At 36.0% G+C, this 13,627-nt stretch overlaps 2 long non-coding RNA genes across 2 annotated transcripts in view; both read left to right on the top strand.

Moving 5' to 3' along the window:
* Positions 1-3,798, top strand: part of LOC113959612 — a 52,236-nt gene extending 48,438 nt beyond the window's left edge. The window contains exon 4 of the long non-coding RNA XR_003531875.1: positions 3,588-3,798. This is a non-coding gene — a long non-coding RNA (uncharacterized LOC113959612). The remainder of the gene's footprint in view (positions 1-3,587) is intronic.
* Positions 3,799-4,645: 847 nt separating this feature from the next.
* LOC113959608 overlaps positions 4,646-13,627 on the top strand; it is a 21,551-nt gene continuing 12,569 nt past the window's right edge. Inside the window, exons 1-2 of the long non-coding RNA XR_003531874.1 lie at positions 4,646-4,703; positions 6,061-6,244. This is a non-coding gene — a long non-coding RNA (uncharacterized LOC113959608). The remainder of the gene's footprint in view (positions 4,704-6,060; positions 6,245-13,627) is intronic.

The raw sequence follows: 13,627 nt of genomic DNA, 5'->3' as shown, positions 1-13,627 counted from the left end.
AGTAGAAATGGAAGATTTATTAGATGGGCATTTTTAAGGTTAAGCTTATGAATAGGTATACATTTCTGAAACTAAATGTGTTTATGTCCATCTGGGATTGTGAAATAATATTGTGACTATTGATCAAAATGTTTAAAAATATTTTTTCTTTTTTCTTTTTTTTTTCTTAGATAATGGATCTTAGTCTTTTCTATACTTGCTTTTTTGTGTGTGTGTGATTTTTGGTTTTTGCTTTTCTTTGCAATTTTTTATGTTCTAGGAGTGTAGCAAATAATGCAGAAATCCTGGAGTAATCTTGTCTTTACCAGAATAAATCTCTACTTTGAGCCTGTACCACCATTATTTAGGGTCACGGCTTGTGGTTTGTTTTTTTTTTTAAACTGGTTATACTCTTAGTTAAGCAGGGACTATCCTTTGTTTCATCTTTCTCCTTTCTAAGGAAATTTTTCTTTTACCTGACCCCGAGTTTACTCTTCCTTTACCACTCACTTTCCTTTTCTCATCCTGTATCAGGTACGTTGTCTAGTTGCTTCCATGGAGGTCTTTGTGCACTTTCTTTGTGTATTCCCCTTGATATGTTTCCTTTTCTCTGAACCTCTTGTTGTGTAGAGGATTTGGTAATACTAATATTTTTGTCTCGACGGACAGGAGAAAAAAGACTACTGAAAAAGGCTGCTTTTTCAAAAGTTTTGAGGAAGGTGGAGGCCAAAATACTCAGAGGAGGCGCCCTGCCCTGCTGAAAAAATTACATATCTAATTCCTGTAATATGGATCATCTCATAAATGTTACTATTTATGCTGCTTTTGTCTTAGACAGTTCGTGGATGAATAGAATAATTCAGCTTGGAAGAGACCTCCAGAGGTTGACTAGTCCAGCCTCCTGCTCCAAGCAGGATTAAAACTGAATTCAGATCAGCTAGTGGAGAGACAGTACATCCAGTGTATGAGTCGTTCCACCAGCATCCAAGCATGGAAATAGGTATAAGAATTCATGCTTAGCAGATTCCTGTCATGCTGCCCTTCATCCTAGTCATGACAGAGGAGAACATAGTGATCAGCCCAGTTGCCTTGTTTGGCAAGGGTAGATGAAGTTAATTCTATATCTGTACACAGTGAACTCCAAAGTAATGAAAAAGAAAAAAGTGTAAATAAGAGAAAAACCTGATGTAATTATTGAAAATGGACAAAAGTAAGTGCTGCTGAGGTGCCAAGTTTGATCCTCCTTTCATACTTCTCTTAAATAATCAGTCAGGTCAGACTGTATCTGTCAGAGACCATTCTTCTTGTTTTCCAATTTCATCGGCTCAGATCTCTTCTGAGAGATTAGAAACCTAGTCGAGTGTATGCTGGTGGCTGACCGGAGATACCTCTGTGGATAACCTTATGTATCTGATGATTTTGGTTCACCTTCCAGAAAAATGAATCAGTAGCTATGGCAGCCTCCTATTTTTGTGTCTTTCCTAAGTCTCTCACTTATCTACTGTGCTCTGTTATTTCCTCTTGCCTTAAAGCTCTGTGCTAGGATCAAGACTACTTCTTCATATTTAACAGCTGTTTAACAAAAGCAAGATCTGATTTGAGCACAGCAATAGAATTGAGACCGAATTGTTCACAAAAGGCTTCCTTAACTTCTGACTAAAATCCTCGTGGCGGTAGATATTTTAATAAAGTGAATTGATCATTTGAGTTGGGCTATGACCGAGGTTTTTAACAGTGCGTCTGACATTGTGTTGGTGACAATGTGTTGTGGAGGCACTTGAGCTAGATCTCAATTTGTTAATGATTTGGATATAGTTTGCAGAGTGGAACTGGTGTAGTTTTCAATATCTGCCTGAGAAGCTTGGTGAATATTTCATTGGTCACCCAGAATGAATGAAATTATGACATTACATTTGAGGATGTGATTTATTTTCTTGTCCTCATCCTTTCCGATAAATATCAGAAAGCAATTAGTTGTGTTTAATAATGAATTATGAGTGCCATAACCATTCCTATATAAAATCACAAACTTTCCAAATGAGAAAGATGTATAAAAGAAAATTTGACTTCTGAAAGGCAAAGCAGGCAAAGGCCACACTGTAATTTCAAGGTGGCAAGGTCAGGGTGTAATTGTTACTCCCTCAAGCTACTATTTTCTAGTTGTCAATATTTTCTGTTTGGATTTCAAGAAAATGTGCAAATTTTAGCTGAATTACATGTGAAAACTTTCAAGAAAAAAATATTGTTTTCAATGGATTTACTAAAAACAAAGATAATTTTATGCTGTTAAGTCCAGAGCACCTTCTTCACAATTGAGATAGTATTGCTGGATACCACCTTAAATATTAAACTAGCTTTCAGTTAAGGTGAAATAAAAATAAGATCACATTTTCTGAAAATATATTGTTTTGGAAAAGCAGTCTTTGGTTGAAGTGCCAGGGCAGCCAATATACCATGAATCCAAAACTGGTCATAAAAAATTTTTCATGTCCTTATAAATTTTTATTAATTGATAAATATTCATTTAGTTAAATGGCAGGGTCATCAGGCATTTTGAAATGCATCAAGTTAGTTGATGGGGGTTTTTGTACCAGAATGTATTACTTTGATAGCTTTTATTCTATTGTAACCCTTGTTCCTACTTCATATGAACTACTGTACTTTGCAACATATTTGGGTTGTAAAAAAAGGTCTTAAAATAAGAGCATGATTGGCCAATGCTGTAAATGAAAAGCCCAAATATATTCTTATTTTCTGGAGCAATGCTGAAATTCACTATCAGCTCAAATTCTGTTAGGATTCTTTTATATTTTGGGCTTATAATATATTTGTGTTTAACCTTCTCAAAGTGTAGTCTTCACTAGTGGGGTTTTATGTATGATCAGACTAGTTGAGAGGAAGATGTATACAGAGAAGCCTTTAATGGGAGCTAACTGCTTCTGTGGGCCCAATTAAGACTATCCAACTGTGATACAGAGTCCCCTGAGAAACGGTGTGGTCTGCTTGCCTGGATTTTCTGAGGTGGGGGGAAAGAGGCCTAGAACAAGAGAATATCCAGTGCAGCTGTGAAGAAAAAAATATTTTAAGAGTTTTCTTAGAGAAAAAAAACAAAACAAAACAAACAAGAACCCGCAAAAAACCCCAAAACAAAAGTAAAAAGCCCAACAAACCCAACCCAAAACAAAACAAACAAAAGAGCAGCCCTCAAACTTTTGGTGTGCAGTATTAACAAATGTTGAGGTCAGCTTTACGTATGCACTGCATTGTAGACTTGATACTGTAGTAGCTGTGCCTGAGATCTGGATGCGTTGTTGGTCCAAAATCAATCTTGTTGCTCCTCAGAAGGCAATGAGAGATAATAAGTACTATTCACCTGATTGCCTTCCTGTTCTGAGACAGCTGGTGACGCTTGTCTTCCTGATAACCAGGAGTTTCAGATCTAAGGCAGGGATAAAGAAAAGCTGGGAGCTTGCTGAATCTAAATTTGACAGTCGATGGCTGTGTAGAGGGTCAGGAGGGATAGAATCTGTGACACGTATAAGAAAGGAACAAAATTTATCTCCTCTGGTTGCAATGATTAGATGTCTCTTTGTCTGGCTTTCTTACAGTGGATGATTGATTGTACCCGCCAGCTGGCTAATATCATAATTAACAAAGTTGCTACCATGTCTGAGAAGTTTAATCGAAAAAATTGCCGGCAGTATGATGCCATTGTCACAGAGATCAGAAGCGCTGCAGTGTTGACTTTTGTACTGGTGGAGCCGCAGGACTATGTAGATGTGCTGAAAAGTCTTTCGCTAGGATAACTAAAGGTATGTTTCTTTCCCTATACATTTCTTCACTGTTAGTTCTCTTGAAAAATGAAATACATGGTCCTTTGATGATACCTTTCATTTCAAGGTGCCATGTGAAGCTATTCTGTTGTATTTTAAAGCAGTTGCAATGGCAATCTAGAATATGTTTTATCAATGCGTCAAAAGGTGAATAGTCAAAACTGTAGTTCATGCTACTCACCCTTTCTAAGTGGTCTTCAGTGTCTTGCCAGATGCTTTTTGCAAAAAATACGGATGGAGGTGTTTTCATAGCTAATTTTCTCAGTTGGAAGGACTACAAATACTGTTGACAGTCTATGTTCTAGGAACTTGTAGTTGTTTGGGGTTACGTTTTGCAATATTTATTTTCAATTATTACTTCAAGTTAGAATGTAATTTAAAAGGTATAAAAAAACCCCAACAACAGGGAAAATCCCATATTCTTGCGTCCATAATTCAGTGTTAGAATGTCTCGGTAAAATGCTCTCTTTTGTATATGTGTATTTGTCTGTGTGTTTGTGCGTGTAAAAGGAGAGCAGCATCGGTGCTGGTAGCTGGAGATTCACTTCACACACAGCACCTTTGTAAAATATTGGCTGAGAATCTCATTCCTTTTTTATATTTACTTAGTTTTCCAAGTTAAAAATTATTCCACTGAGCTCTTTTTCTGTGCAATTGTATTTTTACATGTGTGTGTGTGCTCTGTGTGGTAGTTCAGTTATGCTCTGGAGTGTGTTGAAAATGCCAGCCTGACATATTGCTAATGAGTGTGCATATTGACAGTGACGGGGGCGTGTGTCTGTCTGTGTGCCATATATTAAAACAAAAAGAGGAGAGAGACGGAGACAGAGAGACACAGAGAGACACAGAAGGAAATATTGGGATGGGAAAGAACAGTTTATTTACATTACGGTATGTCAAAATGTTATTATGGCTAAAAAATCCATTTTAAAGAGACGTGAGATTTCTTCCTCACAGGAGCTGATATGGCCATGGTAGGAGGATAAGGGAGACCCATTTATTTTGGTGATATTAGTATTTTTCTGCCAAGTAATTTTGACTTTTTGGTACCAGTATCTAAAATTTGGAAAATGAATTGTTTGCATTGTATTTCAGTACTGTAATGAGCTCTTCCTGAGTTTTCTGTTGCTTTTCTCTGTATCTTTACAGGTAAACTAGTTCTGAGCATTCAGATGGAATTGTTTCAGTAGAATTTTGAAGGAATGTATTGTTGTATAGCTGAAATAGCTGATGTTTACCTAAAACCAACTTTTTGTTGAGATGTGCTCATTTCCATTTGATAACTTTCTGTTTCAAGTTAAATAATTTTCAAGTTTTGAGCTGATATTATTGCAATGATTATTTAAAACTAATTCTGACTTGAATTTTTCAGAGAGATTTTTCAGTTCTCAGTCAATTTAATAGCAGATAAATTGTTTTTAATTATTAGACCAAACTGAAATGATCAAATATATATAATTTTTTAAAAATTTCTTTATTTGTTAATGGGCTATTCCCCAAAAGAGACTTATATTTTGTGAGGAAATACTTCTTTGCAGGCCAGAAACATATTCATATCATCATTATTATTCCTACCCTTGGTAATGGATTCTAGATTTTAACTTATCCTTTTCAATCTACTGCTTTTCAAAGATTTGCTAAGCAAAATTAAAAATCTATATTTCATTTTGAATAGAAAATGCTATAAACAGTGGCAAAATAGATTAGTATTATGATTGCAGACAATAGGGAAGATTAAGTTACTAAAACAGTATATTGTTGTTCTAAACTAAACCCTGTAATATTTTGTGTAATTGAGACTTTGTGCATTGTTAGAACTCGGTTGGAATATCAAACGGTTGTGAGGATTAGAGCAGACAACTAAAGCAATGTCACAGTAGATGTGGCTGGTTTTTAACAGGATTATCTTCTGAGATGTGTAGAAATGAGCTCTTGTAATAGTTTCATAGGAATTAATAATTTTAGTAAAATGTTAATGGCAAATGTGCTAATGTAAAGAATTAGAGGATTAGCGATGCATTCTTTTGCATGGAAATAAGAATATAATAAATGTCCTGCAGGTGACTGAAGCTACTGCAATTTTATTGGGGATTAAAGTTTGATTGACCTTTGCTGAGGTGATTAACCCTTCTGAAATTAAAAGCCAGAAGTAAATTATTCTGTCCAATTTAAATGCAAACACGAATGACACAGCATACTGTTCTAAGTGTAAGAGAAAAAAATGTTTTCATTTTCCTTTTGCACTCAGTGAGATGTGATTGCAGACAGCACACTGGGCTGTGGTAGAACTGACCAGTGGCACCTTGCCTTTGCTCTGCTCATTCCCGCTGGAGCAGCTGTGCCACAGGGACGCTGAACTTCGGAGCAGCTGCCTGCAATGAACCTTCACATGCAGGAATGTTGGCAGGAGCGCGTGGAAGCACATCAGCAAGGTAAGCAGTACAAATCACTGTAGATATGTTTTATCTGCTCGTGTAGACCTCGAACCAGCTGATGCACACACAGGCAGGCAGCGTAACACAGGTGAGGGTCCCTGCCTGGCCTCGCAAGGCAGCTTGTCGGAGCTGGGCTGCTTAGTTGCGATCCATCGCAGAATTAGAAATAAAGTGTGTGTATACTGTTTGAGGGTTTTTTTCCTTTTCCCTAATCCTTAAAAGTCGGATGGACGAGCTTGCAAAATGCACTTTTTGACTGACAGAATATTCCACAAGTGCAGACTGAGTGCAAGTGTATGAATTGCTGTGCTGTACAGGGTTGTGATTCCCATCCTTCCCGCAAATGTGAACAAGTGGTTTTTTCAGATTGGAGCCAGTACATCATGCTGAATGTGTAGGATCAGGACACTGTCTTAGCAGCTCTCTAAAGCCTGTGGGATTGCTTGCATGTGTAAAGTCACGCAGGTGGTCATCAGAGTCACAGTGGCTGTGCTACTGAACAGCATTTAAACATCTAGAAAGTAAATGTCCGATAGATTTTATAATTCTGATTCATATCACAGTTGGTATGTTTGTGTGCAAACTTTATTACTTAATATTAAATTGGAAAGACCCCAGCAATACGCTTGTTGCATTTTTTTATAGATCTTTCGTTTAAAGTTGAACACTTAAAAATTCCTCCCAGAGTATCTGCCTTGCTCGTTTGTGGGTTTTTTTTAGCAGACCAATGAATGTTGGGGCAGTGACTTGTTTTATAATGAATTACTCTTAATTTTCCCAGAGTAAGAGATCAGTGTGTTGCTACAAAACAGCGTACTGTCTAAAAGTAGTTCTGGAGGACTATAACAACTCTCTGAGGGCTTAAATTTACACTGACTAGAATAATTTTAAACGGATCCAGTTCATGTATTTTTGTTACTTTTTTAAAGAAATTTGTGTGTTTGCTAAAAGCACAGAAATAGTGGTAAAATAGAAGCAGTTTAGTTACTTGAGGTTGGTTTAGTTTGCATAAACAAGCCCTTGAATCATTACTGTCTCCATCCTCCACCTGCTGGTCCGGGGGAGAGAGACAAGTGGGTCAGGTCTGCGCCCAGAACTCTTCATGGTCCTTGGCACACACTTTACTGGATCTACCATAGAGTTTTTTCTTTTTACTTTTTTTTTTTCTTTCTTTTTCCTTCCTCTCCCTGAGTCTACCTCTTCCTGCCCACCTGAGAAGAGATAAAATGGCTCTTTGAAGGCTTTTCCTTGCATGCCAGCAGCAGTAGTACTGGGAATTGGGCTGAAGGGCAGAAGGGCTACTGCAACTGTTTGGTCTCGAGTGGACTTCCTGCCTAGGAAAATTTCCTATCCTTTCACGCAGCTGTAAGGCATTAAAATGATAATGAATGTGCTGTGTGTATTCTGTATTCAGTTTTTCTCCTCACTTTTCATCATGGAAGATTTTGTATTGCATCTGTCAAGGTAGGGAAGTCCAAGGAATTGCAGTTCAGAAATTAAGGACCCTGAGGTAGCAGCTCACTTCTGTCTCGTCTTTTCATTTACACTTTAAACAGCCTTCAGAGAGATGGGTTGCTGCTTCTGGGACCCAGTGAAGAAAGTGAGGAATAGATAAAAGCTAAACTTGTGGTGGAATGACCTAGATGGAACAGCTGGCAAAAGTATAGAGGGGATACTCCAGAGTACTGAATTATACCTTCAGGCTTGGGTTAGTGGGATGTTTAACAAAGAGATCCATTTGCCAAAAGGATCTCTGCCTGTTTTTTAATTATGGAACTAGCACCTCCTTCAACATTTGTAAATTATTGAGTTTTTTTCCTCATGTAAAGTTGTAGAGTACTAGTTGTTGGCTTTTGGCTCTTGTTTTTTCTTTTCTCAAACTAAACATTTTTGCCTGTCCTTGAATTAACCCTATGAATACCAGGGACATGAAACATTTCAACAATGTTTCTGTTATGAATAATGAGTTGCATGCTCTATGGAGAAAATAAATGTGAACTTTAAATATGTATTGCTTTTCTTATAATTCTGGAATGCTTTTGAGTGCTTGGAGTAGGATGAAACTTTTCTTTAAATTGAGGAAAACAATATTTATAGGTTCTTTGTAGTCATACATATCCATCTTACTTTAGTTAACAATAGTAGGTATATAGCATCCAATGTTTTTTTCTTTTTTTAGTAGCAAGGTACCTCCATCCTTTTACATATTTTACCAGCCAACTTTTGTATATAGCATTTTCTTTTTTGAGATAGCCATTATGCCCTTGTCTGTTATCAGCTAATACTACCATACATTTATTAAACCTCAGCATCAAAAATCCCTTTCAAATTGTGTGAAATAATGATACTCTAGCATGATATAAAATTTTCAAATGGGTGATGCATCAGGAAAATTCATGATGAAGTATGATGTATGCTATATACATACATGGGTTCAGTGAAGAGATGCCCCTAACTGTGTCTGCTTGTATTTACCAGTGTGGTCAGGCAGAACAGACAGGGCAGCATAGTAAAATATTTCTAGAAAGTCTGTTGGAATACTTACTATATCTGACTACTTCAGGCAAAAAAAGGTACTAGCAATGTGGGAGGTGGAGGAGGGGGGAGGCTAGGATGTTGTCACTATACTCCCCTCCTACAGACTATAACATTTAAAATAAACAGTGTTAGTCATTACACCTTCTGTTTTGCTCTTTTGAAAAAGCATTTATCAAGCAGGGCAAGTTTTTTCAGAGACAGGTCACATAAGACTGTTTCAATGATTTTCACTGTATCTCATGAGAGATTGGACAGCTGCTTAGCGCGTGATATACATATAGGTGAGTGTTTCTCTCTTACAAGGGAAGAATGGAAAAGAGGTGAAGTTATAATGTTGTTTCCCTTCACCAGTGCCCCTAGTGACAATGGCATGGGGAACCGCATATATTTTTAAGTTGGTCTGATAATTGTTTAGAAATTATCTTGTTCAACATTCTAACATTAGCAGTAGTCATTGTGAGTATTTGAATAGGAAATACTTCAAAATTTTACTCCTTCAGCAGCTTTATTTTCCTTCTGAACTGTTTTGTCAATATTCTTCCAATATGCTACTCTACCAATAACTAAATGAAAATTGAAGGTTTAAGACCATTTTAACTGCAGCATATGTCAAGCATTTTTATAATGGAACAAAACAGTTTTCTATATAGAGAAAACTTTCTGAATAGTGATATATGCACTGTATTATGCATGATTGCAAAACACACTGCAGTTTCAATAGCTATATAGGGTAAAGGATTTTTTCCTTTACAATGATGTTTTTAGCAAAAGCTACATATTCCATATTGCAAATCTGCACATAATGAAAATTTATTATATATCCCTCACACAAAGTTAGCCTCAAATCAGGGAGAAGATACAAAAATAGTAGATTAATTTTAGACTTCTACTAAAAATCAATAATTGCCTAGGTATTTCTTTTTATCATGGAAAATTAGCTGCAAGTTGATAATTGGATTTTTTTGTCCATCAGACTTGTGTAGTTTTCTGAAAGAAACTACAGAGAATTGAATTTGAATAACTTGAATAGCTGCATATGAAAACTCTTGGAACATAATGTTACAATGAACATTCCTTATTTCCGTTTCAATAGAAATGAAAATTCTCTTATGAATATACAGTTTCTTATGCTGCTTAAATGTTGGGGTTTGGGGTTTTTTTAGCAGTGTTTTGTGGGTTTCAAATTTTGGTTTGGGTGAGGGAAAGAGAAGGAAAAGGTATGAAACTTTGTAGGTCAAGGCAGAATATTTTTGAAATATTTCCTACTTTTCATTCTTGAAATGCATGGTGGTAGAAATGTCTAGAAGCTTTTCGTTAAAGTAAATGAAAATATGTCTTCTTTGAAGAAATTAAATTGTAAATTGAGGGCATTTTCATGAAAATTTGTCAGACTGAAAATGAGAACAAGTTGGACCATCATGTTCACAGTTCAAAAACTGCTTGAGGAAACATTAACTTTTAAATACTTTAAAACTTTCATCAGAAATTAATCCAGTCTTCCATGTAGAAACACTGAGGAAAACATTTATATGAAAAAGTTATTGTCCAATTGCTGAAAATACAGACCAATTAGTGAGATTTAATTTAGATATTTGTCACTGAGTATGCATCATGTATATGTTAGAGCTGATTTACCATTATTTCCTTGCCTTATTTGCAAAAAGCGACTCCTACTTATTGAAATATTACTGAAGAATCTAGCTTTCCCCACAAATTACACACTTTTTGCATAAATGTGCCTAATTACCTGAATTCAGTTTTGATTAGCAGTGTTAATTGATGCAGCTGTGGATGGGCTCTGTTTACCTAAATTACCATGTGCAAACAGCAATATGTCTGAAAGTGAATATGCTAAACTGAAAATACTAATTAGCTAAGACAGATTGTTATTCAAGTCACATCTCAGAGCTTTTTAATGAAAGTCTGAATGTGTCAGGCCTTTATGATATTCAGACAGAAATGTCTATATTACATATGAATTCTAAATTTAATTCAAGCGAACAGATGGGATGTCGACCGCAGTTCTTCTCCATCGCTTCCAGTATTAATGTGAATATTTTACTCTACTGGATACATTTCTGAGTGTGTGTATGTAAGAGAGAAAGAAGTGTATGTGTGCATGTGCGTGTGTGTGTGTGTGAGAGAGAGAGGAGGGAGGAATTCATTGTGTGCTTTGACAATGTATCAGCCAAGAACAGCTAGCTGGTCTATTTTGGATCGACATATTTGCAAATTGTAGGCACCTTGTTTCCCAGAATGAAGATAAACAAAGTATTTTGCAGATTTAATAAAGCTAAACTGTAAATGCAATAAAGCCAAATAACAGAAAGGTTAGGTAGATCTCAGTAACAGATCTATTACCACAGCAGAGATTTCTCCTTTTGCAACAATAACAAAAATATATCAGTGTTTTTTATATGAGAGGACAATTGGGCTATGTGTTTCAAGTTGCCATGGAAAGGATTTTAATTACATTAATCTGTGGAGTGAAATACAAACACAATGTATTTTCTTAATTTTGTTTAGAACAGCACAGATTTAAGTATTCTATTAATGCAATTAATCCCTCTTAATAGTTCAATTGGATGCAAAACTGTAAATAAGTTTTAAAGTAGTACAAAAGAATATCTAGAGCATAAGTGTTCTTAATATAGATCAGCAGCCATACAGCATATGCCCAGTCTCCAAACCATTTATTCTTTTTCTTCAGAGCTTAAATATTCAGAGGTCAGCTCCCATGTGAAACTCAGTAATTCCATCAGAAGCTTTTCTCACAATGTCTTGTCAAAATGAAAAGCAAGGGTTGTAAGTACTGTGCCTAACTATTTGTACCAAAATAATAATTAGAATTGTGATGTTCTCATTTTCTTGTTTGGCCAGTTTTTGCATAAATATTCTCAAGGTATCTGTAATGGACCTGGTTCAATGTAGATAGCTATGGTTATAGTTATAAAAAGTGTCAGATTTTTTATCTAAATTGGTAAGAATCTATTTTCTTCTGTGTGTTGCAATGGGAGAGAGAACTCCTTTGACTCTGTTATTCCACAGTTATGGTGAACAGAATTTGGCCTGCTTACTTTAGTTTTGTGAACACAATACTCCTTTTTCAAAAGGTTCAGTAGTTCTGTTTTTGTGTAAGTTGACATATTGAGCTGATAATATTTTCTGTAAGTAATTATCTAAGCTCCTAAACTTTATACCTGAATCCTTTAGTCATGCTCTCTTGTACTCCATTAGTGTAGGCTTTACAGATGGAACATGTTCCTAAATAAATTAGTCCCAGGTACCTTCATTGTTCAGCTGACAATTAGCTCAGGCTGAAGAGAACAGTAGTGGTGCAAGTCAGATTTGGACCACTATGATAAAAGAATCGCTTCATTCCTATTACAGTTGCTAAATATGAGTGATCCTCTATAATGAAATGTCTCTTCAGTTCAGACATCTGACCTAGTAAAGAGCTTTTATCCCTAATAAATCACATTTATCAGGTGCTCTGAGTCATAAAATGTTATACTAGCCCATTTAATGTCAAGTACTTCACCACTGTCAATAGAGCTTGGCTTCCTTATGCGAGGTGTTGCTGAAAGAGAGAGAAGCATTGCCTTCCAGACAGAGCACAGAAAGGGCAAGAGGCAGACACACAAATCCAAAACAGTTTTAAGATGGAGTTTTAAAAAATAATGAAAAATTGCATCCAATGATTTTTCTCACTAGCAAATTTCTGAAATAAATGTTTCAGAGACAAGCTCTTCTAGACTGGTAGATGAAAGAAAGGACAGATTAACCCATAGTTCAAAATAATCTGTCAAGGCCTTTTTTTTCAAAGAAAATGAGGTACCAACTTCCACATAAAGGTTTTAAGAAAGCCAGCACCTGATGCAGAAAATCTCTCCAAACTTTGACCTTTACTCAATCATCATTTGAGAGCAAAATCAGTGAGAAAGGAGTCTGCAGTATTTGCTTTTGGCCTTCAGAATAGGAGTTCGGGCCAGAATCTGTGACAGCAATAGCAGATGAATTATTTGTGAGAACATACAGAACCTAAATGATATTTCTACCTCTCTGTAACCTTTAATTCAATTGGTTGATCAACTGCTACTCAGGGAGTCCAAAAGATATGGCTGCAAAAATTAACTTAGCATTACAACAGGTTTTTGTTTCCATCCAACAAACTAAACGTGTGTTTGGTGTCTTCTGACATGGAACAGCTGTCACCTGCTATGTCAAAACTATGCATTCTATCATATATGCACAAAACTGCTTAGTAAAGAGATACAATAACATTAATAAGATTATATCTTTCTTTAGGCATTGCCTCTGATTCCAAAATTAGCCAGTTTAACCATAAATTAACCAATTAACCAACTAACCATAAATTAATACTTATGAGGTGTGCAGTCAACCCTCAGATAAGAAAGACACAAAAAATCATGCAGGAAAAAGTGAAGTAGTGTCATGACTAATTGCCTGTTTTGTTATTATGCCTCAAAGAGAATCCGTGTCAATTAAAATGAATGGTCAACAAATTCCTGTGGAAAATAAATTGCTTTTGGTCAATTGGAACTGAAATACTTTAAAGCAGGAGGCATGTGAAAGCTATGGATGTAAGCACCATCATAAAAAGATCTGAATTATCCAGGAGATTTGATTCTGATGGAATGTACCTAAAATGAACTACAGACATGAAGAGAAGAGGAAGAGAAGAGGAAGAGAAGAGAGAAGAGAGAAGAGAGAAGAGAGAAGAGAAGAGAAGAGAAGAGAAGAGAAGAGAAGAGAGAAGAGAAGAGAAGAGAAGAGAGAAGAGAAGAGAAGAGAAGAGAAGAGAAGAGAAGAGAAGAGAAG

The sequence above is a fragment of the Corapipo altera genome, unplaced genomic scaffold, assembly GCF_003945725.1.
Source record: "Corapipo altera isolate COAL_440 unplaced genomic scaffold, ASM394572v1 1, whole genome shotgun sequence".
Taxonomy (NCBI): Eukaryota; Metazoa; Chordata; class Aves; order Passeriformes; family Pipridae; genus Corapipo; species Corapipo altera.
Note: the sequence above shows the minus strand (reverse complement) of the source record. Positions and strands in the feature narration are given on the sequence as shown.